The sequence below is a fragment of the Topomyia yanbarensis genome, chromosome 2, assembly GCF_030247195.1.
Source record: "Topomyia yanbarensis strain Yona2022 chromosome 2, ASM3024719v1, whole genome shotgun sequence".
NCBI classification, from domain to species: Eukaryota; Metazoa; Arthropoda; class Insecta; order Diptera; family Culicidae; genus Topomyia; species Topomyia yanbarensis.
The window spans coordinates 33,097,445-33,124,659 of NC_080671.1; the positions used below are offsets into that span (position 1 = coordinate 33,097,445).

The 27,215-nt window shown below is 40.8% G+C and overlaps 1 protein-coding gene and 1 long non-coding RNA gene across 2 annotated transcripts in view; both read left to right on the forward strand.

Moving 5' to 3' along the window:
- Positions 1-27,215, forward strand: part of LOC131682330 (alpha-tocopherol transfer protein-like) — a 65,458-nt gene that overhangs the window by 31,804 nt on the left and 6,439 nt on the right. The gene's annotated exons all lie outside the window — the stretch shown is intronic.
- On the forward strand, positions 11,699-12,517 carry LOC131682336 (uncharacterized). The gene is made up of 2 exons (XR_009304067.1): positions 11,699-11,936; positions 11,990-12,517. It is a non-coding gene; the product is annotated as an uncharacterized LOC131682336 (long non-coding RNA).

The following is a 27,215-nucleotide window of genomic DNA, read 5'->3' on the forward strand; positions in this document are numbered from 1 at the left end:
TGGATTTTTTATTGAACTTAAGAGTTCGGAAATTAGTAAATTGAATATTTTTATATCTCGATCCATTTTTTACTTTCTAAATATTTACAATCATGTTGGAAAGATGGTGTAAAAGATTCATATGGGAGTCTGAATACTTCATGAGATAATTTAATAATACCAAAGGCTACTTTATAGTAGACACCCTGTGATAGAAACTTACAAAATGGTTTGTAAATCTGATGTGAATTTTGTTTGGTGATGGCAATGCCCTGTTTTTAAACATACGCCCTAAACGAACCCCCAGGAACTGTTACTGTTGAGGTATTGGGGCGGTAGTCTAGTACATAATATGCTAACTCTTAACATAGGCTTTGTTCAATAAGCTGAGCCACCCTAGGGACTGAAATATACCTCTATGAAGGGGTTATATACAAAGTTGTGGCGAAAAAGTGAGCTAAGTTCGTGATTTTTTTAAAGTGCTTAATGCAAATTTTATTCGAAAAAGCGAAAGTAGTAGTGGCAGTACTCTCGAAGTTCGAAAAAACAAGCTGAATTAAAAAAATATTCAAGATTGGCAGAACTCCCCCATCCCCGAAGCGTATTTTTTGGCAGAGGTTTGCAATGAACGGTCTCCAAGCCGAACCGCTCAACTGAAATCAAAAAAGTAAACTGATTATTTAAGAAAAATGTATTGTGGTAAACTTGAACGGAGCGGTTTCCCAATAAAAAAGAATTTCCTTCAAAAAAAATTATGTTGATCAAAAAATGGAGTTTTAAACAAAAAATCATTGCAAAGAATTGATAATTTTTGGATGAAAAAGCAACCGTTCAAGTACAAGTGTAAATACAAACAATTAAAAAAAAAATGAAAATCGGATGAGTAGTTTTTGCGAAATCACGTTCACCGCAACGGTACTTTTCAAAAAACTTAGTTCCGATATAATTGCGTTTAATTTTGTTGTGTTCACCTTATTCGCGAAAGAACCAGCGCGCTGCGAACCGGCTATATTTTGAAATCTAGTTCTCCGACCTGGATAAAATTTCGCACAGATATTTTCAAAAGTGTGTGAATATTCAATAATTTTCATTCGATTTTTTGAGTTCCAACTTTGTATATAACCCCTTAATGATGAAGATGAAAACTTCTTGATTTTTTAGTGCATGAGCTAAATAATTTCATTTTGCTATTTTAAAAATCGAACGTTGCTTTTATTATAAATTCAAAAAAAAAATCAGATGGAGAGGGGGAATAATTCCTTGGTATTAGAAACAGGGGTTCAAGTTAACGGGAGATCAACGGCATCGATTACAGACTCGGGCGGTCTTCGTCAGATGAGTTGCGCGTGTGATGTTTGTGCTGCAAATTCCACGTTTGTTAACATTTTCGACAGAGATGTTTCGTGTCACTTGCATCAAACCATCAAGGATGTACGATATATGTGGAAGAGGACACTTCTGAGAATGATAATAAAAATAAAAGGGGCAGGTAAATCTATATATTGATGGTTTTTAGGAAACTACATACGAGGGACATATAGAGGAGATCGCGGTTTGCCAGTACATCCCGCATCGGGACATTGGATGACCTTACTCGGGCCTGAAGGTAATTTAATAGTTGAGATCTGGCGGAACAATGCACGGCGCATGTTTATGCGATTGGCTCAGTTTTCTCCTTGGAGAATTCGATACCCAGCTGGAGGGCCCAAGTAGGCAAATTGTCCAAGACATCTTGCAATGGTCCTTGCAAATCGACAGTTTTGGGATTTGTAATGGATACCTACGATAGGATCCGCCAGCTCTGTCCCCTGTTTTTGAACCAATTCTGAACCAGCTCGTGATTGGACGAAAGTGACATAGGCAAACCTTCGGCTTGGAAACTAAAAGTACCAAAGGGCTGCTTGGACGTGTTGTCATATTGTGATATCAAACATAAAACGACGATTGTTAACTGTGTTGATTTTTTTGTTTTCTCGAGATACCGCTTTCTTTCTATAACATCCGTCTGTAATTATGAAGTGCAGGCATTATTTGGCAGACGAAATCAAACATATTATCCAGAACTGAAGTTCCCGAGAGATCCGGTAGCGCGGTTATAGTGGATTCTGTTCTGTGTGCGGAATAATGCGGAAATGCCTCTTTTCGAAATCAACAGGCTATGTAGCGAAAGTATGAAAATATTTGGAACTTCATGTAAAAATTGTCTTTGTTCCAGTACCGAGTAAATTGGAAGTACTGAGCAAACAGGGAGAAAGTTATCCCGGAAGTCGCTTCTTGTTCTTCCTTTGGTACTATCGATACAGTTGAATTTTACAGTTTTCAACTGAATCGATCATAGGTGTAAATAGGAGCGTGTATTTTTTACTGCTGTTTTCTCCGAAACGATCACATGTAGTACTGGAACAAACCTATACATTGCTCCAAAACAAAAATTAAGCCTTGCAGAAAAGTAGTTTTAGAATATTCAAAATAAATCCGAACAGAGAAGATTATTCTTGTGACAGAGGTTGCTTGACTCAGAAAGCAACTTACAAAAATGAAGAGACATGAAGATATTTTTCGTAATGTCCAACAACGAATATATATCATTTTGTTTTGCTGTATTCCGATGGAAAAAACGTTATGATCGTTTAAATGCGGATATAAAGACTAAATCTTTGATTTTTCCAGAAGCATGAAATTGGTACATAATATAGAATATTTTAATCAGAACCATACTAGCGCATCAGCGAGTGTCAAAGGGCTCTCCGAGCTATGGGAATATCATACTGGCATTTTAGAGAGTCCGAAAACGCCCAGCGAACAATGAGAATATCAGACTAGTGCTCTCAAGAGTTTGAGATTACCCTACGAGCTATGGGAACAAAATGCTTGCGCCAGAGAGAATCTGAGAGTGCCCTGCGAGCAATGGGAATATCATACTAGCGCCCCATAGACCCATACTAACACCCTAGAGAGATTGAAATCGGCCTGGAGCTATGAGAATATTAAACTAGCGCCCTAGTAAGTTTTGGAGTGCCATGCGAACTATGGGAATATCGTACTGGCGCCCCAGAGAATCCGAGAGCGCACTGCGAACTATAGGAATATTAGACTAACGCCCCAAAGAAGCTGTGAGCGCCCTGCGAACTATGAAAATATCGAACTACCGCCTGAAGAGTTTGGGCGCGCCCTGCGAGCTATTGGAATATCATACTGACGCTCGAGAGAATCTGAGAGCGCCCTGCGAGCTATGGGAATACCATACTAGCTCCCCATACAGTTATACTAGCGCCCTAGAGAGCTATGAGAATATCGAACTAGCACCCTAGTGAGTTTGAGAGTGTTTATGCTAGCGCTCCAGAAAATTCGCGAGCGCCCTGCAAACTAAGAGAATATCGAACTAGCGCCCAAGAGAGTTCGAGAGCGTCCTGCGAGCTATGGGAATATCATGTTGGCGCTCGAGACAATCTGAGAGCGCCTCGCGAGCTATGTTAATATTTTATTAGCGCCCCATAGTCATACTAGCGCCCTATAAAGCTTGAAATCGATCTGCGAGCTATGAGAATATTATACTAGCGCCCCAGCGACCAAGGATGCGCTCTCCGAGTATCATATGGCGCCCCAGAGAGTCCGAAAGCGAGCTATGGGAATATCATACCTGCGCCAGAGAGAATCTGAGAGCGCCCTGCGGACGATGAGAGTTTCATAATATCCTAGAGAGTTTGAGAGCGCCCTGCGAGGAATATCATGCTGGTGCTCAAGGGATTCTGAGAGCGCCCTGCGAGCTCTGTGAATATCATACTAGCGCCCTGAAGAGCTTGAGAGCGCCTTGTGAGCTATGATATTATATATCATACTGGGGCCCTAGCGAGTATGAAATCATTCTCCGAGCTATGGGAATATCATACTGGCACCCCAGAGAATCTGAAAGCTCCCTACGAACTATGGGAATGTCAGATTAGCGCCCTGCGAGCTATGGAAATATCATACTGGTGCCAGAGAGAATCTGAGAGCGCCCTGCGAGCGATGAGAATATAAGGCTACCCTAGAGAATTTGAGAGCGCCCAGCGTGCTATGGGAATATTATGCTGGCGCTCTAGAGAATCTGAGCGCCCTGCGAGCTTTGAAAATGATAAACTAGTGCCCCTGCGAGTCTGAGAGCGCCCTGTGAGCTGTGAAAAGCACCCCAGCGAGTGAAGCGCTCTCCGAGCTATGGGAATATTATACTAGCGCTCCAGAGAATCTTAGAGCGCCCTACGAACTATGAGAATATTAGGCTAGCGCCCTAGCAAGTTTGAGAGCGCCTTGCGAATTATGTGAATATCGTAAAAGCGCTCGAGAGAATCTAAGAGCGCCCTGCTATCTATGAGAATATTAGACTAGCGCCCCAGAGAATTTGTAAGCGCCCGGCAAATTAAGATAACATATTAGAGAGTTTTGTGAATATCATACTAGCACCCTGAAGAGCTTGAGAGCGCCCTGAGAGCTTTGAAAATGACAAACAAGTGCCCCTGCGAGTCTGAGAGCACCCTGCGAGCTATCGGAATATCATACTAGCGTCCTATGAGTTTTGCAAATATCATATTGGCGCCCCAGAGGGTGTGGAAGCGCACTGCAAGCGATGGGAACATCAGACTATCGTCCGAGAGAATCTGAGAGCGCCTTGCGTGACTTGTAAGTATCAAACTAATGTTGAAACGCTCTGCGAGGTGTGGGAATATCATACTAGTGCTTTTAAATATCTGAGAGTATCCTATGAGCATATCATACCAGTGCCCCATACAGTCTGGGATCGCCATGTGAGTTATGAAAATATCATACTAGCGCGGCAGGGAGTTTGACAATACCCTACGAGTTTGAATAGATTCACAAAATTCCAATTAGCTGGGATCATTAAATTTGCCTTCCAGAATGATAAGGCCAACGGAATTTTTTTTTTTTTTGGCTCAAAAAAAATTTTTTTTCGGTTCCAGGAGCTGGTTAGTCGCCGACTAACCGTGACTAACCGCAACTACAGCACTGCTCTTCGCAACTACATCCTCCTTGACAGGGTTCGCCTACCAGTTCGGCTGTTTGTACCGCGGGTCATGAGCTGCAGCAATTGCAAGCAGTTGGGCCACACAGCCACATATTGTGGAAATAAGAAACGATGCGGCAAATGCGAAGGAGAGCATGAGGATGACTCTTGCGACAAAGAAACTGAAAAGTGTATTTGCTGCGGGGGCCCTTCACATGCTCTTAAATCATGTCCTGCGTACAAGCAGCGCGGGGATAAAATTAAGCGCTCCCTTAAGGAACGCTCGAGGCGTTCTTATGCAGAAATGCTAAAGAATGCTTCGCCATCTGTCCTGTCCGAAAATCCCTATGCTGGTTTGGCTAACGTTGAGCAAGAATCTGACGACCCACGAGAGGGTCTTTGGTTAACCCAGAAGATTCCAGGAAGAGGAGAAATCCAGCCTCCCCTACATTGCCTCGTAAGGGTGCCAAGATGTCGTCCACCCAGAGTGCGCCAACTGTAATAAATAAATCCAACGGAAGTGATGCACAAAAGCCGAAGCAATTTGCTCCAGGACTTGGAAATATTAATTCTAACAAGGAGTACCCACCACTTCCAGGGACACCAAAAACCCCAAGTGTCCCCTTTTTTCAAACAGATACTCAGTCCAGTAGCGGACTAATGAAATTTTCTGACATAGTGGACTTAATTTTCACAGCTTTCAATGTTACTGATCCTCTTAAAAGCCTTCTGATACGTTTTCTCCCTATAGTGCAAACATTTTTAAAGCAGTTGACTACTAAATGGCCCCTCCTTGCAGCGATCGTATCCTTCGATGGCTAAGTCATCGAACGAGGTCACCGATTCGATCACTGTTCTACAGTGGAACAGCAGAAGTATCCTCCCGAAAATCGATTCCTTTAAATTTTTACTAAATAGTTTAAAATGTGATGCTTTCGCATTATGTGAAACTTGGTTAACTTCCGATATAAATCTCAACTTCCACGACTTTAATATAATTCGTCTGGATCGAGAAAACCCCTATGGAGGAGTACTTTTGGGGATCAAAAAGTGCTATTCTTTCAACCGAATTAACCTCCCTTCAACACCAGGCATTGAAATTGTCGCTTGTCAAGTTTTAATCAAAGGTAAAGACCTTTGCATTGCTTCCATCTACATTCCTCCTAGAGCCTCGGTAGGGCACCGAACGCTTTGTAATATCACGGAATCCTTACCGGCACCGCGGCTAGTTCTGGGAGACTTTAACTCGCACGGTACGGTATGGGGCTGTCTTCATGATGATAATAGATCAACATTAATCCAAGATCTTTGCGATAATTTCAACATTCTTAAACACGGGAGAAATGACGCGGATTCCTACACCACCAGCACGCGCAAGCGCGTTGGATTTATCGCTATGCTCGACATCGCTACAGTTAGATTGCAGGTGGAAGGTGATCCCTGATCCCCACGGTAGCGATCATTTGCCTATCGTGATTTCAATTGCTAACGGTTCAAGACCATCGGAAACAATCAATGTATCGTATGACCTCACACGGAACATTCATTGGAAGAGTTACGCGACCGCGATATCCGTTAAAATCGAATCCACTCAAGAACTTCCTCCGGAGGAAGAGTACAGGTTTTTGGCTGGCTTGATTCTCGACAGTGCGAATCAAGCTCAGACTAAACCAGTACCCAGCGCGAATACCCATGGACGGTCTCCCACCCTGTGGTGGGATAAAGAGTGCTCAGAGCTGTACGCGGAAAAGTCCACTGCATATAAGGCCTTCCGGGAAGACGGGTTATCTGCTAGCTATCTACAGTACGCGTCGTTAGAAAGGCGAATGAAGAGTCTAATGAAAGCCAAAAAACGCAGTTATTGGCGCCGGTTCGTCGACGGGTTAACGAGAGAAACAGCGATGAGCACTCTTTGGGGTACGGCTCGACGTATGCGTAACCGTAATAGTACCAACGAGAACGTGGAATATTCAAACCGTTGGATATTCGCTTTCGCCAAGAAGATCTGTCCGGACTCTGTCCCGGTACAGAAAACGTGCCGCGCCGCGTCTCCTCACGATACCGCGAACGAAACACCGTTTTCGATGGTGGAGTTCTCACTTGCTCTCTTATCGTGCAACAATAACGCCCCAGGGCCAGACAGAATTTAACTTGTTAAAGAATCTGCCAGACTCTGCCACGAGACGCTTGTTGAATTTATTTAACAAGTTTCTTGAGGGTAACATTGTCCCTCATGACTGGAGGCAAGTGAAGGTCATCGCCATTCAAAAACCAGGAAAACCAGCCTCCGACCACAACTCGTATCGGCCGATTGCAATGCTGTCCTGTATTCGGAAGTTGTTCGAGAAAATGATCTTGTTTCGCCTCGACAATTGGGTTGAAGCAAATGGCTTACTGTCAGATACACAATTTGGCTTCCGCAAAGGCAAAGGGACGAACGATTGCCTTGCGTTGCTTTCTACAGAAATCCAAATGGCCTATGCTAACAAAGAGCAGATGGCATCAGTCTTCTTGGATATTAAGGGGGCTTTTGACTCAGTTTCTATCAACACTCTGTCAGAGAAGCTGCACCAGCATGGTCTTTCGCCAATTTTAAATAACTTTTTGCTAAACCTGTTGTCTGAAAAGCACATGCACTTTTCGCATGGCGATTTAACAACATCGCGATTTAGCTACATGGGTCTTCCCCAGGGCTCATGTCTAAGTCCCCTGCTCTACAATTTCTACGTGAATGACATTGACGATTGTCTTGCCAATTCATGCACGCTAAGGCAACTTGCAGACGACGGGGTGGTCTCTGTTACAGGGCCCAAAGCTGCCGACTTGCAAGGACCATTACAAAATACCTTGGACAATTTGTCTGTTTGGGCTCTTCAGCTGGGTATTGAGTTCTCCACGGAGAAAACTGAGTTGGTTGTTTTTTCTAGGAAGCGTGAGCCGGCGCAACTCCAGCTTTTATTAATGGGTGCAACGATCAACCAGGTTTTCACATTTAAATATCTCGGGGTATGGTTCGACTCTAAAGGTACCTGGGGATGTCACATTAGGTATCTGAAACAGAAATGCCAACAAAGGATCAATTTTCTCCGAACAATAACTGGAACATGGTGGGGTGCTCACCCAGGAGACCTGATCAGGTTGTACCAAACAACGATATTGTCGGTGATGGAGTACGGGTGTTTCTGTTTCCGCTCCGCTGCGAACATACACTTCATCAAACTGGAGAGAATCCAGTATCGTTGCTTGCGCATTGCCTTGGGTTGCATGCACTCGACCCATACGATGAGTCTCGAAGTGCTGGCGGGCGTTCTTCCGCTAAAAAATCGATTTTGGGAACTCTCATATCGATTGCTCATCCGATGCGACATTCTGAACCCGTTGGTGATTGAAAACATCGAGAGGCTCGTCGAGCTTAATTCTCAAACCCGATTTATGTCCTTGTACTTCGACTACATGGCACAGAGCATTAATCCTTCTACATATATTCCCAACCGTGTTCGTTTCCTAGATACTTCTGATTCTACTGTATTCTTCGACACATCCATGAAGGAAGAGATTCGTGGAATCCCGGACCCTATACACCCTCAAGTGATCCCCAATATATTTTATAATAAATTCCGAGAAGTCGACTGTGACAAAATGTTCTACACTGACGGATCAAATCTCGATGGGTCCACTGGCTTCGGTATCTTCAACAATACTATCACCGCTTCATTCAAGCTCAATGATCCTGCTTCAGTTTACGTCGCAGAGTTAGCTGCAATTCAGTACACTCTTGGGATCATCGACACTCTGCCCACAGATCACTACTTCATCGTTTCGGACAGCCTCAGCTCTATCGAGACTCTTCGTGCGGTGAAGCCTAAAAAGCAACTCCCGTATTTTCTGGGGATGATACAGGAGTCCTTGTGTACGTTATCTGAAAAATCTTATCAGATTACCTTTGTTTGGGTCCCCTCTCATTGCTCTATCCCGGGCAATGAAAAGGCCGACTCATTAGCAAAGGTGGGCGCATTAAATGGTGACATATACGAAAGACCAATCTGCTTCAACGAATTTTTTAGTATTTGTCGTCAGAGGACACTCAACAGTTGGCAAACCTCGTGGAGCAATGGTGAACTTGGACGATGGCTACATTCCATTATCCCAAAGGTATCAACGAAGCCTTGGTTCAGGGGGATGGATGTGGGTCGGGATTTTATTCGTGTAATGTCCCGACTTATGTCCAACCACTACACCTTGGATGCGCATTTGCGGCGTATTGGGCTTGCGGAGAGTAGTCTGTGCGCTTGTGACGAGGGCTATCACGACATCGAGCACGTTGTCTGGGTATGCGCCGGGTATCTGGACGCCAGGTCTCAGTTAAAGGATTCCCTTCGGGCCCGAGGTAGACCACCCAATGTCCCAGTCCGAGATATGCTGGCAAATCGTGATTTCCCCTATATGTCCCTTATTTATACCTTCATAAAAACGATAAATATCCCAATTTAGCCCCTCTCTTTTTATTTCTCGTTTTAGAAGCTTTCTCCTGCCTTGTGGGACTACCACTACGGAAACTGAAGCGAGAGCTACTCAAGGTCCGATGACTTTTGAAGGATTCCCCGCGGGTCCGAAGAATACCATCCGCCAATCCGACCTACTAGACTGAGGCGCAAATTTGTTTCGGTGATCTCCCGTTTGCCCGAGAGTTGCAAGTTTTGCTCTTCTCTACCGGTCACCATCTACGCCTTCTCTCCCCTGTCCTTGATACAACTACTTCTACACCGATTTTGGAAATGATCAAGTATAAGTATCCGATAAAAAATCAAATTTGTATTCCGTATTCCAAAACTATTGTCCCCCATCTTGTAAATAGAATTGTATCCCTAGTTTTAAAACATCCGTGAAATTTTTCATAAATATTTGTTCCCCCTTTTGTGTACCACACTATATTGTTAGTTTTAAGATAACTGTAAATATTTCCTAAAAAACTATTACTATTGAACTCCTTGTTTTAAAATTTTTCATAAAAAAAAATCTTTTGCCCCCTCTCTTATATATAGAATTTTTGTTTCTAGTCTTAAGATAGCTGTAAATTTTTTCTCTTTTATAAAAAAAATATTTCAACATTGTAACCTCCTAGTTTTAAGATATTCAAAATGTAAAAACAAAAGAATTCGGCACCGCCAAGCTAACGCATTTGTGCCTATCAAATAAACGAAACGAATAAAAAAAAACCTGTTTTAATCCACCTAGCGGTGCAATTGTGCCTTTCTCATTTCTCTAAACTATGGCACGGAGGCTTTTTATGTTCAACATAATTGTGGAAATGTCCATTACATTCTTAGTACACTTTGCACTTATACACAATGGCATGCCAGCCACGAACTTGAGTTGACGGTGAAACACTTGAAATAAAAAAATATAATACTCCATTAGCCTAATCAGCATTAGATCAATGTTATCTGCTTGCTAACTCATTTTGTCATGCGGGGATGGGTATGTGAGGAGGGCGAAAGTCCCATGAACGAACGACTCCCGAGCTTAAATTGGTATGCTTTGTGATATAGTGGTGGTTTAAAGATGATGGGGTTGAAAGGGAGGGGTATGAGGTGGTGGTCTGAGGGGTGATTTAAGGAGATTTTTAAAGGAGGGGCGCGAACAGTAGAGGGGGGGGGGGTGTAACCCCTCTCCGTAAACCATCAACTACGCCCCTGTTAAAATCCAGAAACCCTAAACGAGTCGAAAAAAAAAATTAGGTTGACGTTTTTCAGAGTGATTGCATAACCTTTCTATATGAGAAAGGCAAAAATGTACTAAAATCCAAAAAAGTGAATCGTAGTCAAATTTTTTTTTCGAGTTTGCATCAAATCTCGACGTTTCATGCACCTTGAACACATTTAGCATCAAAAATAAAAATTCTATTTTTAATTTTTCCTATAATTTATATGAGAAATTTCTGTGTGGCCGCACTCTGAAACCCGTAATTCCGGAACCAGAATTCCGATCGATCCAAAATTCAATAGCAGCCGATGGGAAGGTTGCACCTTTCATTTGAGACTAAGTTTGGGCAAATCGGTCCAGCCATCTCTGAGAAAAATGAGTGACATTATTTGACACATACGCACATACATACACACACACACATACACACACACATACACACACATACACACACACATACACACACACATACACACACACATACACACACATACATACATACACACACATACAGACTTTTTCCGATCTCGACGAACTGAGTCGAATGGGATATGACACTCGGCCCTCCGGGCCGGGATTAGGTTGACGTTTTTCAGAGTGATTGCATAACCTTTCTATATGAGAAAGGCAAAAAGATCGTGACTAATATATTAGGAATCATGCATTAGTTCACAAGGATTGAAGGGATTAATGAATAAAATTCCGAGTTTCGTTCACTAGTTCACGAGAAAATATCCAGAATGTTTTGATTTTGTGGACTAATGTTCCTAAATCTATGAACAACATCACGGGTTAACCGTTGATTTTATGAATAATATTCATAAATATTCATAAAGGCGAATGACCTTAAGGCTAGAACCTCCATAATCGAAATAAAAAAATGGTTCCTAATAACAAAGCAAAGAAGCTGAAATAATAAAATTAATAACGAAATAATGTGGTACCAACGACACGACCTGCAACTTAATGAAACATTTCGAAGAAAAAGTGTCCGAGTCATTTACCAACATTTATCAGTGCATTGAGTGACCCCTTGATTCTAACGTAAAAATAATTTCTCCAGCAGCACTTCTTTGTTTATTGATTCTCAGTTGCTGTATATAGCAACCATGTTATGTTTACTGTGGACAGATGCCCAGTTACCGGAAAAAATAATTTCACACGTCTCACTATCTCCCGGTGTGTTAACCCGAATCAGCTATGGTCTGTTCCACGGATTGTAAAATATATTTAAACAACTATTGATAACGGAGTGGTAAGTTCTGACTATTGTGTTATATATCTGATAAAATTTAGAATCTTTTTCAGGTTAACTTCGACAGAGTTAGTTTTTTTTGTGTTGTCTGTTAGACGGCTAAGACCGATCACGCTCCATTGCCAGAGCTGTTTTTGGCAAAATTACTACGCTGAGGCAGTAATGAACCGAATGATTTCGAGTTGTCGCAAAGTATCAAGTCCTGAGAACCCTGGTGGGATGATTTTTGGTGCAAGGAAATATTGAGTGCTATACTATGGCTTCCGATATTTCCGCGTCAACACAGCGAGTCAATGAAGAGCGAGACATACGATAGTTTGGAATGATTAATGTATCTCTAGTAAAGCGACCGTTTGACGATTTCCGTTTTCAAAATGTCTAAATCGTTAAAGGAATTCGTGACCATCCAGAAACAGCGGAATTCAGAAACAGCCATTCAGAAACAGCGGAAATACTATCGTTCCCTATTTCAGTAATTGTTTTATAGAACTTAGAGTAAAATTATCGGAATTGACGATGTATTTATTAAAAGTTTATCGCTGCATTATTGAAAATATAGGCGAATAATTGTATCGTTCGAAGTTATATTTCAGTAACATACATTTTAGATTCAAATACGTTGAATTTTTCTGCGTGTAGATTCTCCGTTAGGAATACAGCTGCCAACAGCTAATCCATGTAAATGCGAAGGACTTATAGTACTGGTATTCCTTGCGCCGACCAGTCTATTTCGACCGTCGAGAAAAAACACTGCCATTAAAATCAAGTCTGTTGATGCAAATGTCATATTAGTTTACAAATCTTTGTTAGACATCCAAAAAACTCACCTGGAAAAATAAAATGTCCGCGCTAGCAAATTTTTTCACGAGCATTGCAAAAGCGGCTTGATACCCTACGCCTCTTCCTGGTAGTGAATTTTGTCGTGAGAGTTTATACGGAATCGTGCACGACTGTCCATCAACTACTAGCTATTTATTCTCATTGATTAAATGTTGGTCTTCGATTCCACCCGTCGCAGCGCCCGTACGTATATTTCGTTCGCCAATTTAATGCATATGTTGACTGTTTTAATGGAATCGCACGAGTATCGATATAAGAAAACTTCACGGAATTGCCTTCAGAATTTTTTAACTTGAAAAGGGAACACATTCTAATAGTTTTTGAGCGTGCTATCATTGTGGAAAATGTTGAATTGAGCTGCTGCAGTAATCATTCGACTAAGCTCTGCTTTAGCTCCTGCACACTCTACCCTTATTAATTTCTTCCTTGACCTGACATAAGGTATACAAATGTAACAAACAGGGTATCGTAAGCTAATAAATTACAATTACAATTACCCACAAATCCGATAGTACTGCTGATCGTGGATCAACAGGCAGGCCGTGCTAATGTATCGCCTCGATGTTCAAATCTTCGTAGGTCGAATTCGATTTTTGAATGAATCAGGTCCAGTGGCTGTTGACCGGCAGGTAGACGTTACCGATTCCAAACATTCCGGCGGAGTCAGTGAAGGGTGGTAGAATTTCACTACACAAATGGGGATTTATTGAATTGTGCTACCATTATTATGAACTACCAATGGAGGTAGGCATTCTGTTAAGCGAAAAATTACTGCTTGGAATTAAAATTAGAGGAAATGGATTCTAATTTCTTTATTGTAAGAGAATCCGGTTATGCTTGGGGAATACATTTACTGAGGGTTTGGTTTCTGAGTAACAACAATATCAAGTATAGGGGTGAAAGGGAGGGCAACGATGACCCGGGAAAGTAGAACACACAACTTGCAGCTTTATGGCAGCCGGTAGATCAACGACATCTATTAAATTTTCGAATTGTCAAGACATCACCTACCGGGACGCCATATGATTCTTATAAATCTTTAAGAATGAGCTCGACTTCCAGGATGCTCTGTTTTAAATTTCCAACACTGCAGCTTCGAATAACCACGGTCAGCTTATGCAGGCACAAAGGTGAGAGTACTGCAATCAAGCAGAAGGACTCTTGTGCAGATTGGCAGGAATCTTGGAAGCTATGAATATCCACTCCAAGATGTCAGCAAATTTCATCAATCTCCGGTTGAAACATAGGGGCACTCGGGGATTTCGATGTTCCGGGATCTGGGCAATAAAACGTAGAATTAGTGTCGAAGCTCTTTTTAGCATTTTTTCAAAAAAGATCTTGGAGTGTTGCTGAAGGGAGACGAACTTTGTCGAAGCGAACGTTGTTCGGCAAAATGATCCTGATTTGCTTCAATCATCCGCGAATGATGAATGTAGTTGCTTACACTTCACTATATTCACTGGCTTCAGCAAAGGGTTCTTAATATTTACGACTTGTCCCTTGTCCAGTAGTTCCCCAAATTTTTAAAAATCTATTGAACGTCATCAAACGATCCAAGGAGAAAAATTTTACGCTTTGTTTATCAAACGTTCTGCCACAATAAAGCGTAACTAGGGGTTGTTACGGTAACTATAATGCTGATTTCGTTTTTAGAGCCGAGTCGCTCTAGGTTCGCTCTGAGCTGTCACTTTTGTATGGATTTTGTAAATATTAGAGCGAACCTAGGGCGACTCTGATCTAAAACCGAAATCAGCATAAGTTGTTTTGAAAAAATAACAATTGAGTTCTACAAGATGACGACACGAATGAACTCATAATGAATGAAGTTCATGTTTGACAATTCTCGGTGGTTTGTTTACTTTGTCAGTTGCGTGAGTTCGAGTGCAACGGGTGCTCATCTGTTGCATTTGCACTCACGTAACTCCCATGTAAACAAACCACCGAGAATTGTCAAACGAAGTTCATCCGGCTCATTTTGTTGGGTTATGTCGGTTGGTGTAAAACCTAATAAATTCATCAGTGTTGCTGGTTTCATGCTTTTCTAATCAAATATCACATTTGACAGTACCAGTTACCTGAGTCACTGAGGGGTAGTCATATTTGCGATACACTTTTGTAACACCAGTGTCTAGTCGTGTCGTTGGTGGTACCCTCCCTAATAGGGCAAAAATAGGTACCTAACCCCATTCAATGTTATAAATGTATTGTGGTATTGATTAAATTGTCGTGATTAGATATTACTATTTTTGTTACTACATATTACCCATCTCTCACCTGATTTTTATTACGAATTCCCCAAATCTCTGTGCAATGATTTGAAAGCTGTCGTTATTATGGTTGAGGAACGTCAAATGTGGGATGCATGGTTGCTACGTATGCTGTAGTAAACATTTACAGTTAAGTTTTTGTATGATGAAGCGTTCATTTTTGACAGTTTTTTTGTTATTTTATGGCAACAATGACTTCAATTGTTCTGGTGTGAATTTGGTTATTTTCAGTGGTGTGCATGGAGCATGGCGAAGGGGATCAAATCTCCACGAATTTGAAGGGATCAAGTGAACCCATAGCATCTATTTCAGAAAATTTTAGTACAAATATAGTTGAACAAAAAAATCAGCTCAATCATAACGTATTCATATAATTGACATTTTCCTGTATTTCTGTATGCAAAAGTATAGTATGCAGTGGGTGATTTTATCAATTGTATAAAAGTTTGAAAATTTGGAAAATAAATCTTCTTCAGTTCTTCTGAGATTTTTTTCTTTAAATCGGTAAAAATTCGGTAACACATGTCCAATTTATTTTTTTGTGTTAAAGAAACTTATGTTTAGATAAAACTACGCAACTCTCTAGTATATTCGATTAATGTATTCTGATCCGCCTTTGAGTTACAATGATGGGATCAAGTCTCCCCGGGGATCGAGTCTCCTCAGTCTCCCGTATATTGTTAGTTTTAAGATAACTGTAAATATTTCCTAAAAAACTATTACTATTGAACTCCTTGTTTTAAAATTTTTCATAAAAAAAAATCTTTGCCCCCTCTCTTATATATAGAATTTTTGTTTCTAGTCTTAAGATAGCTGTAAATTTTTTCTCTTTTATAAAAAAAATATTTCAACATTGTAACCTCCTAGTTTTAAGATATTCAAAATGTAAAAACAAAAGAATTCGGCACCGCCAAGCTAACGCATTTGTGCCTATCAAATAAACGAAACGAATAAAAAAAAAAAGATCGTGACTAATATATTAGGAATCATGCATTAGTTCACAAGGATTGAAGGGATTAATGAATAAAATTTCGAGTTTCGTTCACTAGTTCACGAGAAAATATCCAGAATGTTTTGATTTTGTGGACTAATGTTCCTAAATCTATGAACAACATCACGGGTTAACCGTTGATTTTATGAATAATATTCATAAAGTTGTGAACTAGTTCACGTACAGAAAATCGATTTGGTAGTGACATGGCCGAAACCGTGACTAAAGTTTTCAAAACAAAGACAAATATTTTGTGTACACGTTGTTAGCTACACAGTACAGAGAAAACTTGAAGAACACATACCAACGTCTCCATGCGGTCCCGCATATGAAGTTTATATAGCTCATTCGAACAGCTACCCATCATGTGTCGCTATGGCCTATGGTGTAAGTAGGCATTTAACGAGTAGATGTTTGTCAATTCGTAGATGTTTGACAAACAATATTATCTCACTCATCATTAGTGAGAAGCGTATACAGGGTGTTTGGTTCATGGTTAAGAATCTCTCGGGGGGTGATAGACTGCCATATTTGGAGAAAAAAATTGTTCTACACATACCATCAAATCTCAACCGTTACAAAGTTATTGAACTTTTTGTGTAAAAAACTTATTTGTCTTAAAATACCTCTAACTTTAAAAGTATACTTTGTATTTTAAATGTTTCAGTTCCATTTGAAAGGTAAGAAAATTTCCTATTGAATGGTGTTCTCATTTCTTTTAAGTAATTAGTTTTAATTACCTTTTAACTGTAAAGTAGTTAAAAGTTAGTGTTTTTGAGGAGGTTTTTGCTAATTTTCTCGAAATAATGAAGTATGATTATAGCAATATCCAGTATCCAAAAGTTGAGTTTTGGGACGATTCATAATTTGTTCTTGGACGTCATGTTTCTATCTCTTCTCATTTCTTAGTAATTTCATTACTATACTTTTCCCGTAACCGACTTGCAAGTGCTTAAAAGACTCTAATCTAAAAAATATGCTTTATATCATTATTTACAAGATTTCATTGGAAAGCTGAGAAAATTTCCTATCAATGTATGTACAAATGTCTTTTAGTTAAGTGTACTAAATGATTTTTTACTAACGAAATAACTCAAAATTTGTGTTTTTTGGAGAGTTTTTTAATTATTCTAATTATTAATCAACAAAATTTATCGTTACTATTGTTCATTTGATGCCCCTTAATGTTCTCTATAACTTTTAATTTGACACTTTGTCTACATCTCTTTTCATTTTGCTGCTATTTAATAGTTAACACAGCATGAGCTCGCCACAAATGTAGTGGGTTCGAAATCGTTATTTTTGCATATGAAACGATGTGATAAAAACGATTTTGCGTCGAAACCAAAAGAGATAATTGAATGGAGTCAAAGAAAGAACTGTAGAGCTTGCTGAGATGCATTATTTCCATGATAATAATGGTGATGTTTATAATTTACTATTTTAAGAAAATTAACGAAAATGCTAATAATAGCACTAACTTTAAACTAATTTACTTTTAAAAGAATACTAAATTCACTTAACTGAAAGGTATTAATACATTTTTCACTGTAAAATGTTCCTGGCTTTCGAATAAAAAGAAAAAAAGTACAATAAGTGCCGTAATTTTTCAATTAGAGCTGGTACTAGTGAAAATAACATAAAAATATCCAAGTTGAATAACCCAAAATCATGAAAATAAGAAAAGGTAAGTGTATCATGTCAAAGAACAAATTAAGCAGCTCATCAAGACTAACAATCTGAATTATTAAAATGATGAGGTTAACTATTATGATTTTCAAGAAATGAACGAAAAATCGTCTGAAATTGTTTAATTTGCAATAAATTACTTTGAAAAGGCTAGTTAAACTCATTAACTGAAACATGTGAGGGCATCACTCAATGCAAAATTTTCTTACCTTTCGAATGGAACTAAAACATTTAAAATATAAAGTATACTTTTAAAGTTAGAGGTATTTTAAGACAAATAAGTTTTTTACACTAAAAGTTCAATAACGCTGTAACGGTTGAGATTTGATGGTATGTGTAGAACAATTTTTTTCTCCAAATATGGCAGTCTATCACCCTCCGAGAGATTCTTAACCATGAACCAAACACCCTGTATATACCATTTTACTAGTCAGCGAGTACATGTCGTTATGGAACGGGTTGTAACGAGGTGTTTTTAGCGAATAGATATTTGTCAGCTAGTGGCGGATCCAGGGGGAGGTTCTTGGGGGTCCGGATCCCCCCCCCCTGGAAAATTTTTAAATTTTTGAGAAATTTTAAAATAGTTTCAATTTTATATTATTTTCAAAGTAAAAATCATTTCAAACCAAAACCACCAAAACAAATTTTAATAAAATGAAGTTTTGACGCATAACGTATTCTACAATGTTCATTCCAAAATCAAAACTTCGGACCCCCCCCCCCGATTTTTTTTTCTGGATTCGCTGCTGTTCTCGGCTCTAATCTAGGAATCTGACGGTTGGATTTTATTACTAGAAGTTTCATGTCAGGAGCTATTTATAGAAGCGGAGAAAACAGTTGAACAAAACAAAATGCAGTGCAGTACAGCAGCACCGACGAGATAGCATACGATGGATGGGTGGGTGCGGGGGGCATGTAGGGTGTAAGGTGGAGAAGAAGGGAATCTTTTGTGAGATTCGTAAGCAGCAATTTGATACGAAACCAAATACTGACAAAGGCTCGTTGTGTGTAAGTGTGTGTTATCGATTTTTTTCGTGAGCGTTGCGTTCATCTCGAACTAGTTCACGAATCCATGAATAATATTTCATAATTTTGTGAACTATTTGACTAGCACGAATTGTTAGACGTATACTAGGGATCATGAACGAATTCACGAATACATGAACAATATTTTATGATTTCGTGAACTATTTCACGATCACGTATGGTCCAGTTCACGAATTCAAGATCAATATTTGATGATTTTGTGAACTATTTCACGAGCATGAATGGTAAGTCGTGACTTTTGTACCAGGATTCATGAACCATGAATACATGAAAAATATTTCACAATTTTGTGAACATTTTCACGAGCACGGATATTGGATCGTGATTAATATATTAGAAATCATGAATTAGTTCACAAGGATTGAAGGGATTCATGAATAAAATTTCGAGTTTCGTGAACTAGTTCACGAGAAAATATCCAGAATGTATTGATCTCGTGACTAATGTTCCTAAATCTATGAACAACATCATGAGTTAACCTTCGGTTTTATGAATAATACAGTAATGTTTCGATTATATCACTATGCGTTTATATCAATATTCGTTCATATCACCCTCGATTATATCACGCTTTTTGAAAAACAGACAAGGCACACTACATTTTGATCCAGTTAAGCCACATATTGTGTCCTGGCACTTTTAGGATTTTTTTACAATTGATTTGCTTATTTACATGTAGTGTAATGAGCCTATTAGTACGTTTCGGACTATTTCGTTAAGAGTTTATATATGATGAGGTCGGTCAAAAAGTCAAACTTTTTCATTCTTTTATCTTAAAGTATATATTCTTAAGAAAGTATCTGAAATTTTTATAGAGGACTAAGTAGTAGAAGCAAAGTTATAGCGCTGTTCATCTTGTTCCATTAAGTGAAGAGAAGGTGTGGCGCGAAACTTTAAACGTGAATAATCTCGAAATCATGTTTTATCAAGACGTTCTTGCAATGACTAGGATTGCCGAAATATCTTTCGACCGATTTCAATTATAATTTTAAATTCTTCGTAACTTATTTGCCGTGACCTTAATGGACCGTCTGGTGTTGCAGGTAAACAAATCGACTTCTATGTGAAATTGTTAGTTATCTGCAGGAAAATCTAACAAAATAATGAGAAAAAACAGATTACGCAAGATATGGTAGGTATGCCAAGATATGCATTTTCTCTTGAATCGATGTGAATATCTATCTTTTGAAAGGATAACATCAACAATTGAAGATGGAACTATTTCTATGGATGTTGAAATAACGAGAACTGAATCGTAGTCTCTTAGAATACACTGATTTTAATAGTCAAGATATTTGTCCAAAACCTTAACGTGCCAGATTCCTTCAAGTTTAGTTTTGGATGGTTCAACAATTTTATGAAACGGTACGGGATACGTAAAGTGACGCTGTATGGGGAAAAAATATCCACTGATGCCATGCCGTTTTACCCAATGCGTTGAACAAAGATGGCAGACGCTGCTCTAACCAACGACTTCAAATGGGTAGTGTGATTGTACAAGCATGGCAAAAATAGGCTCATTACCCTACTATGATTTATTCTTTTGATTAACTTTAACTTTTTATTACTTTTTGTTTATAGAAATACATGAGTTAATGCTTGAATGTATTTTTGTTATGTTTTGAATACATCACGCTTCAAATATATCACGCTAAAATACAAACCGACCGTGATATAATCGAAACATTACTGTATTCATAAAGTTGTGAACGAGTTCACGTACGGAAAATCGATTTGGTACTGACATGGCGACAACCGTGACTGAAGTTCACAAAACAAAAACAAATGTTTCCACTAATAAAAGCGTTACGCGGGCGTTACTAAAGGGAAATTGAACATAATTATAAAACACATGATTTTTGTTCATGGTCCTGTTTTCGTAACGTAAAAACGTGATTGATCCAGAATTCATGGCACTTTATTCACAGTTATTAAATGGAAGAAAATGGAAGAAAACCTTTGAAACATTACGTACATTCCACTAAGACCTCCGTTCACGTATATATTGTGACTTTATTCACGATTTTGCGAACAATTTTTTTTCCGTGTACAGAATCATATCGTGATAGGCAGAAAGCGTCATCGCCGGGATGATCCCTAGCTGGCGAAATCGAATGTTATCAATGGAAGGTAACGAGAGGTATGAGGAGAAAGATTTAGAGCCAATCCGATGGTCAAGAGAAAACAGAATTGGGCTAATGCAGAGAATGGATGATGCACCCAACATCTAACTCCAAAAGAATCCTTTTAGGCGAACAGAAAGCACGGAGAGAGAGACTTTCATCTAACGTTGTTCCTATTGGCTCACTGTTGCTTCAGGAAGTATCTATATCGGTTCCGTTATGTGCCTTTACCCTACTGTCCGGAGTATGAATGTCGCAGAAGAGATGTGCAAAGATGAAAGGACTTGGAATAACTGTCAATAGAGTAGTCGCGCAAATACTGGTGGAGCGACAGAGAAAAAGGAGAAGACACCAACGAAGTAACGACGGAAACCGGCAGTTCGAGTAAGCCCCGTGGAGTAGCTCTACCGCCAGGAACTGGATCGAGTAGCGGCAGTGTACCGGAATCCACGTTCTATCCGGAATCGCCGGACCGACCTCGGCACCCTATCAGGAAACTCGTAAGAAGGCTGATCCACCGCCGGAGATTAGATCGAGTAGATCGCGTCGATGCGCCAGCAGTGAGTCCTCGGGGCCCCAGCGAACCAGAAGCTGGCCTGTTGAGTAGGTTAAGTCCACCACCAGTGTCAATCCGAGTAGATCACTACTAAGCTTGGGGATGAATGGCTCGCGGAAATGCGACCCAAATGGCTCTCGGAGCTAAATGGCTCACTAAGAATGGTGCCAAAAGGCTCACGGAAAAACCATCAATATCGGGGGAAATTCCGCTGTCGAGAAACTCTCAGTCGGAATAGGACAGATTCACCACCGGGTACTATCTGTGTTAAGATAGGTACGATCTAGCCCCTCGATCTCTAGAATCGTTGCTTCATTAAAAAGTCAGCCTCTAAATAAGGCGTTGCATCAACAGAAATCATTAGATGTAAGAGAAAACCTAGATGTAAACAAAAGTGAAATTAATCTGCATTGATTGCTACATCTAACGTGTTTAGTGCTAATCTACAAATTGAATTCTTCAAGGTAATAATTATATTTAAGAAAGTGTTCTGTGAATTCCATCGAACAGTGTTAACACCAATTAATTCCAGCTTAGCAACAAGTGATTTGTCGTGTGGCCAATATCCCACAAGATCCTCGTGCGAGGCGATTAAGATAGGGCAAATAGATTGCTATTGGTGGTACACTGCGTAAGGAGAGACATAACCTTGTTATCAGTAGAATAACCCGTGAAAATTATTGTAAGTAGATTTAAGGGTTTGGTTTACTTGTTACTAAAATAAAATATTTTTAGTTTGAGTCGCGCAAAAGCAAACGGACTGCGAAAAGTTTTTACAAACTCAAAAATAACAAGTTATGAGCGCCCCAGGAGCAAACAATACCACCATGCATTCTAGCAATGGTACAATGCAGCAAGTAGCCTATAACTGCAAAGGATGTGACCGTCCGGATCACATTGAAAATATGGTTGCTTGCGACAGATGTAACACATGGTGGCACTTTAGCTGCGCCGGTGTGACGGGATCAGTTGCCAACCGTTCATGGAGCTGTAATAACTGTTCGACATTCTGTGGCTCGATCACATCGATCAGATCAACAAGTGCTCAGTTACGATTAAAACAGTTAGAGGAGAAGAAAGCCTTGGAGGACCAGCAGGCCCAGAAGGACCGAGAATTCCTAGCCCAGAAACATCAGTTAGAGATTGAGGCTGAGGCAGAAAAGGAAGGAGGAAGTCTGAGGAGTTTCGGAAGCCGGCGAAGCCAAGTTGACGTGCACCACTGGGTAAACGAGCAAAACCCAGAACATGGAAAAGCTACCCAACCAGTTGCCAGTACTTCCACGCCTATCGCGTCCTCGGTAGCAGCAGGAATAGCTCCAAGACCACTCTTTCCCGGTGGACAATGCTCTCTAGGCTACACCGCTCCAGTGTCACAGCCTATTTATACAGTCGGTACGATACCGATTCGCCCACAGATGGTCCCTTCGGCTGCCCAACAACATCAAATAATTCAAGAATCTGGCTCATTGCAGTTGAATCAAGCTCATATGCCACCGATGCCTCAGGTTCGAAATCAGCCATTTCAACTCAGTACTTCATTCGGTTTATCGAAGCCCATGCTTCCTCCAATGATACCGATGGTAACAACACTTCCGTCGTTGCCTGATGTTAAAGACACAATCGACCCGCCTATAATGATGCCAAATCAACGACAATATATCCCGGTTACACTACAACAATCAGCAGCTTGTCTTCCGCCATCATATCTTATGTGGCCTTCCCACGCAGTCATAGCGCCACCATCAGGGTCGGTCCCAAAGGGCGTATCCTTTCCCTCAAATGCGCAATCGGACGGAGCGCAGCGACATTTTATTTCATCTATACCCGAACTCGCACCTGAACATATGCATAGGCGGCAACCACCGGTGATGCCCAATAATCAATATCATCCCACAGAAATGAATATTAGACCGAATCCATCATTTATAGTGCAACAGCCAATACCACCATCAAACCCGTCGGAGTACTGTCCAGTGCCTCAACAATCTGCCCCAGCACACATTCCACCGTCGCATACCGTATGGCCAACAGACGGTCTCATCAGTCCGCAACAGCTTGCAGCACGCTACGTTGTCAGCAAAGAGTTGCCTAAATTCTCGGGTGATCCTTTAGAGTGGCCAATGTTTTTAAGCTCATTTGAATCAACTACGGCTATGTGTGGAATACAGCCTGATGAAAACCTCGCGAGGCTACAGAAAAGCCTAATAGGAAGTGCGAGAGAGAAGGTCCAGAGTATCCTCACTCTTCCATCAGCAATCCCGGAAATAATTGACACACTTAGAGACGAATGCGGCCGACCGGAGCAACTGCTTCATTGCTTGCTTTCAAGAATACGTTCCGCTCCTTCTCCGAACGTAAACAAACTTGAAACGCTAGTCACATTCGGGAGAGAGGTGCGAAACCTAGTTACATACATCGAGGCGTCCAATTTACAAGCCCATCTCTCCAATCCGATGCTGCTAATGGAGCTAGTAGGAAAGTTACCACCTAGTATGCGCTTGGAGTGGGGGCTTCATTGTCAGCGCATTTCCGATGCTTCATTAAGAGCATTCAGTGATTATGCGTCGTCGATCAAAATAGCTGCCTGTCAGGTCAGTTTACCAACGGACTATGGTCATGCCGACGGCAGCTCCCGTCGCAGTTTAAAGAAAGAGAAGGATGGCTTTGTCAACACTCATTCTACCGATAATGAACATGGCTCAGAGCCAAGTGAGAAACTAACAGCTACCTATTCAAACCAAAATAGAGAGAGGAGACCATGTCTAGCGTGTCAGTGCACTGATCACAGAATCCGGAACTGTGACAAATTCTTCAAGTTTACTCTTCTTGAACGACTTAAGTTTGTGGAGCAAAATGAATTGTGTAGGCGTTGTCTAAGCGGACATGGTAAGTGGCCTTGTAGAACTAAGCAACCATGTGGTGTACACGGTTGCACAGAGCCACATCATAAACTACTGCATTCAGAAACTTCGAAAGCAGATGAAGAAAATATTCAACAAGCTCCAGCGGTTTTATCGGCACATCGCCATAACCTACCTTCTTCACTTTTTAAAATTATCCCGGTAATACTACATAACAACGAAAGATCTGTTTCTACATTCGCGTTTCTGGACGATGGATCGGATCTAACGCTGCTAGAGAATGGTCTCGCTGATGAATTAGGATTGGAAGGAGTTGAAAGCTCACTTTGTCTCCAATGGACTAGCAATGTAAGCAGGAAAGAGTCGTCTTCAAAAAGAGTGCAATTAACCATATCTGGAGTTGATCGTCAATCTAAATATACTCTGCAAAATGTTCGAACAGTAGACAATCTATGTCTCCCGAAGATTGGATTATCAAGAACTATCGAAACGATTTGCGTTTCTGAGAGGTCTCCCTATCCAAAGCTACTTCGAGGCTGCACCGAGAATCCTGATAGGAGTTGACAATGCGAGGCTTAAGTTACCTCTTAATAAGAGAGACAGGCGAGACGAAGAACCGGTAGCTATTAAGACACGATTGGGATGGACTATGTTTGGAGGTCGGCACGAAACAGCGGGACACGACAGAGTCATGATTCATGTCTGTAACTGCTCTGATGATCGAAAACTTCATGATTTGGTGAAAGATTACTTTGCCCTGGAAGATTTGGGAGTCACTACGTTGGCCGTACCGGAGTCGACGGAGGATCAACGCGCCCGCAAGATTTTGCAGGAAACAACAAGGAGGACGGAATCTGGCCGATTCGAGACAGGATTGCTCTGGAAGACTGATAAAGTAGTGTTTCCAAATAGTTACCCGATGGCAGTGCGTAGGCTCAAATGCTTAGAACGCCGGCTACGTTTAGATTCGAACTTGCAGAAGGCAGTGACTGACCAGATTGCTGAGTATGAAGAACTAGGGTATGCTCACAAAGCGACCACAGAAGAACTAGGCAACACAGACCACCAACGTGTGTGGTATTTGCCTTTGGGAGTAATCTGTAATCCTCGTAAGCCAAACAAGATACGTGTCGTATGGGACGCAGCTGCAACAGTTAATGGAATTTCGCTTAACTCCAAGCTGCTAAAAGGACCGGATCTTTTGACTCCGCTCTTATCTGTTTTATGTCGGTTCCGACAAAGGCAGTACGCTATTGCGGGCGATATTCGCCAAATGTTTCATCAGCTACAGATTCGAGAAGAAGATCGGCACTCACAAAGGTTTCTGTGGCGCAGCGATGAACATTCCACGCCTGAGATCTACATCATGGATGTGGCTACGTTTGGGGCAAGCTGTTCTCCGTGCTCAGCGCAATATGTAAAAAACACAAATGCCCGAGATTTTTCAGAACGGTATCCTGAAGCAGCGACTGCCATCATCAATAACACATATGTGGATGACTACCTGGACAGCAGAGACACCATCGAAGAGGCGGCAAAGTTAGCAGTGGATGTGCGTACAGTACACAGTAAAGCTGGTTTCGAAATCCGGAATTGGCAATCTAATTCAGATCAGGTTCTGAGACGGGTCGGTGTAGAGACGACGAATGCTGTAAAAAGCTTTTCAGCAGAAAAAACAACAGTAGCAGAACGTGTGCTAGGTATAATGTGGATTCCGGACGAAGATGTCTTCGTGTTCGCCGCACAGTTTAGATCAGATCTACAACCTTTACTAACGGGCGAAATTATTCCAACCAAGAGGCAAATTTTACAAGTTGTCATGAGCCTGTTTGATCCGCTAGGACTAATTGCCACCTATACAATTCACGGAAAGATTATCATACGGGATGTGTGGAGATCCGGAATCAAATGGGATGAACCTATCAAAGAGAACGATTTCACAAACTGGCAGCGGTGGGTAAAACTTGCACCAGAACTAGATCGTGTGAGAATACCCAGATGCTATTTTCCTAATTATGGACAACAAAGTTATCAGTCACTGCAACTCCATGTGTTCGTAGATGCAAGTGAGCTGGCGTACTGTTGCGTTGCATACTTTCGTATCATGGATGGTAACACCCCAAGATGTATACTGGTAGCTTCCAAAGCCAAGGTTACTCCCCTACAACCGCAGACAATTCCCAGAAATGAATTAAACGCCGCAGTGTTGGGAGTTCGGCTGATGAAAACAATAACAGAAAATCACAATTTACCTATTCAGCAACGGTTTCTATGGACAGACTCGACGACTGTTTTATCGTGGCTCAAGGCAGACCCTCGTAAATATCGTCAATACGTAGCCTTCAGAATCGCAGAGATACTTGCCGAAACAACGATTGAGGAATGGAATTGGGTACCAACTAAGATGAATATTGCCGATCATGCAACAAAGTGGGGAAGCGGACCAAGTTTCGATGCTCAGAACATTTGGTTCCGTGGGCCTGATTTTTTATATTTGCCAGAAACAAACTGGCCTTCGAGGAAGCTTGATTTAAATGAGGCGACGGAGGAACTACGAAACCTTCACGTACATAGGCGAACGTCAAACCGAGAATTGGTCGAGTTTTCTAAGTTTTCTCGTTTTGAAGATCTCTTGAAACGACTTGCGTATTTACATCATTTTGCGAGAAAATGTCGTTCACACGAAAGAGCGTTACCAGTATCACGGAGCGTTTCACTAACTCAGCACGACTATATAGTTGCAGAGAAAAGTTTGTGGCGAATGGTACAAGCTGAAGCTTTTGAGACGGAAATTGCGGTACTGAAACAAAATGCTGATTTGCCGATTGCCCAGCGTTTACGCCTTGGTAAGACTAGCCCACTAAAAGGTTTATCTCCGTTCTTAGATGAAGATGGCATCATCAGA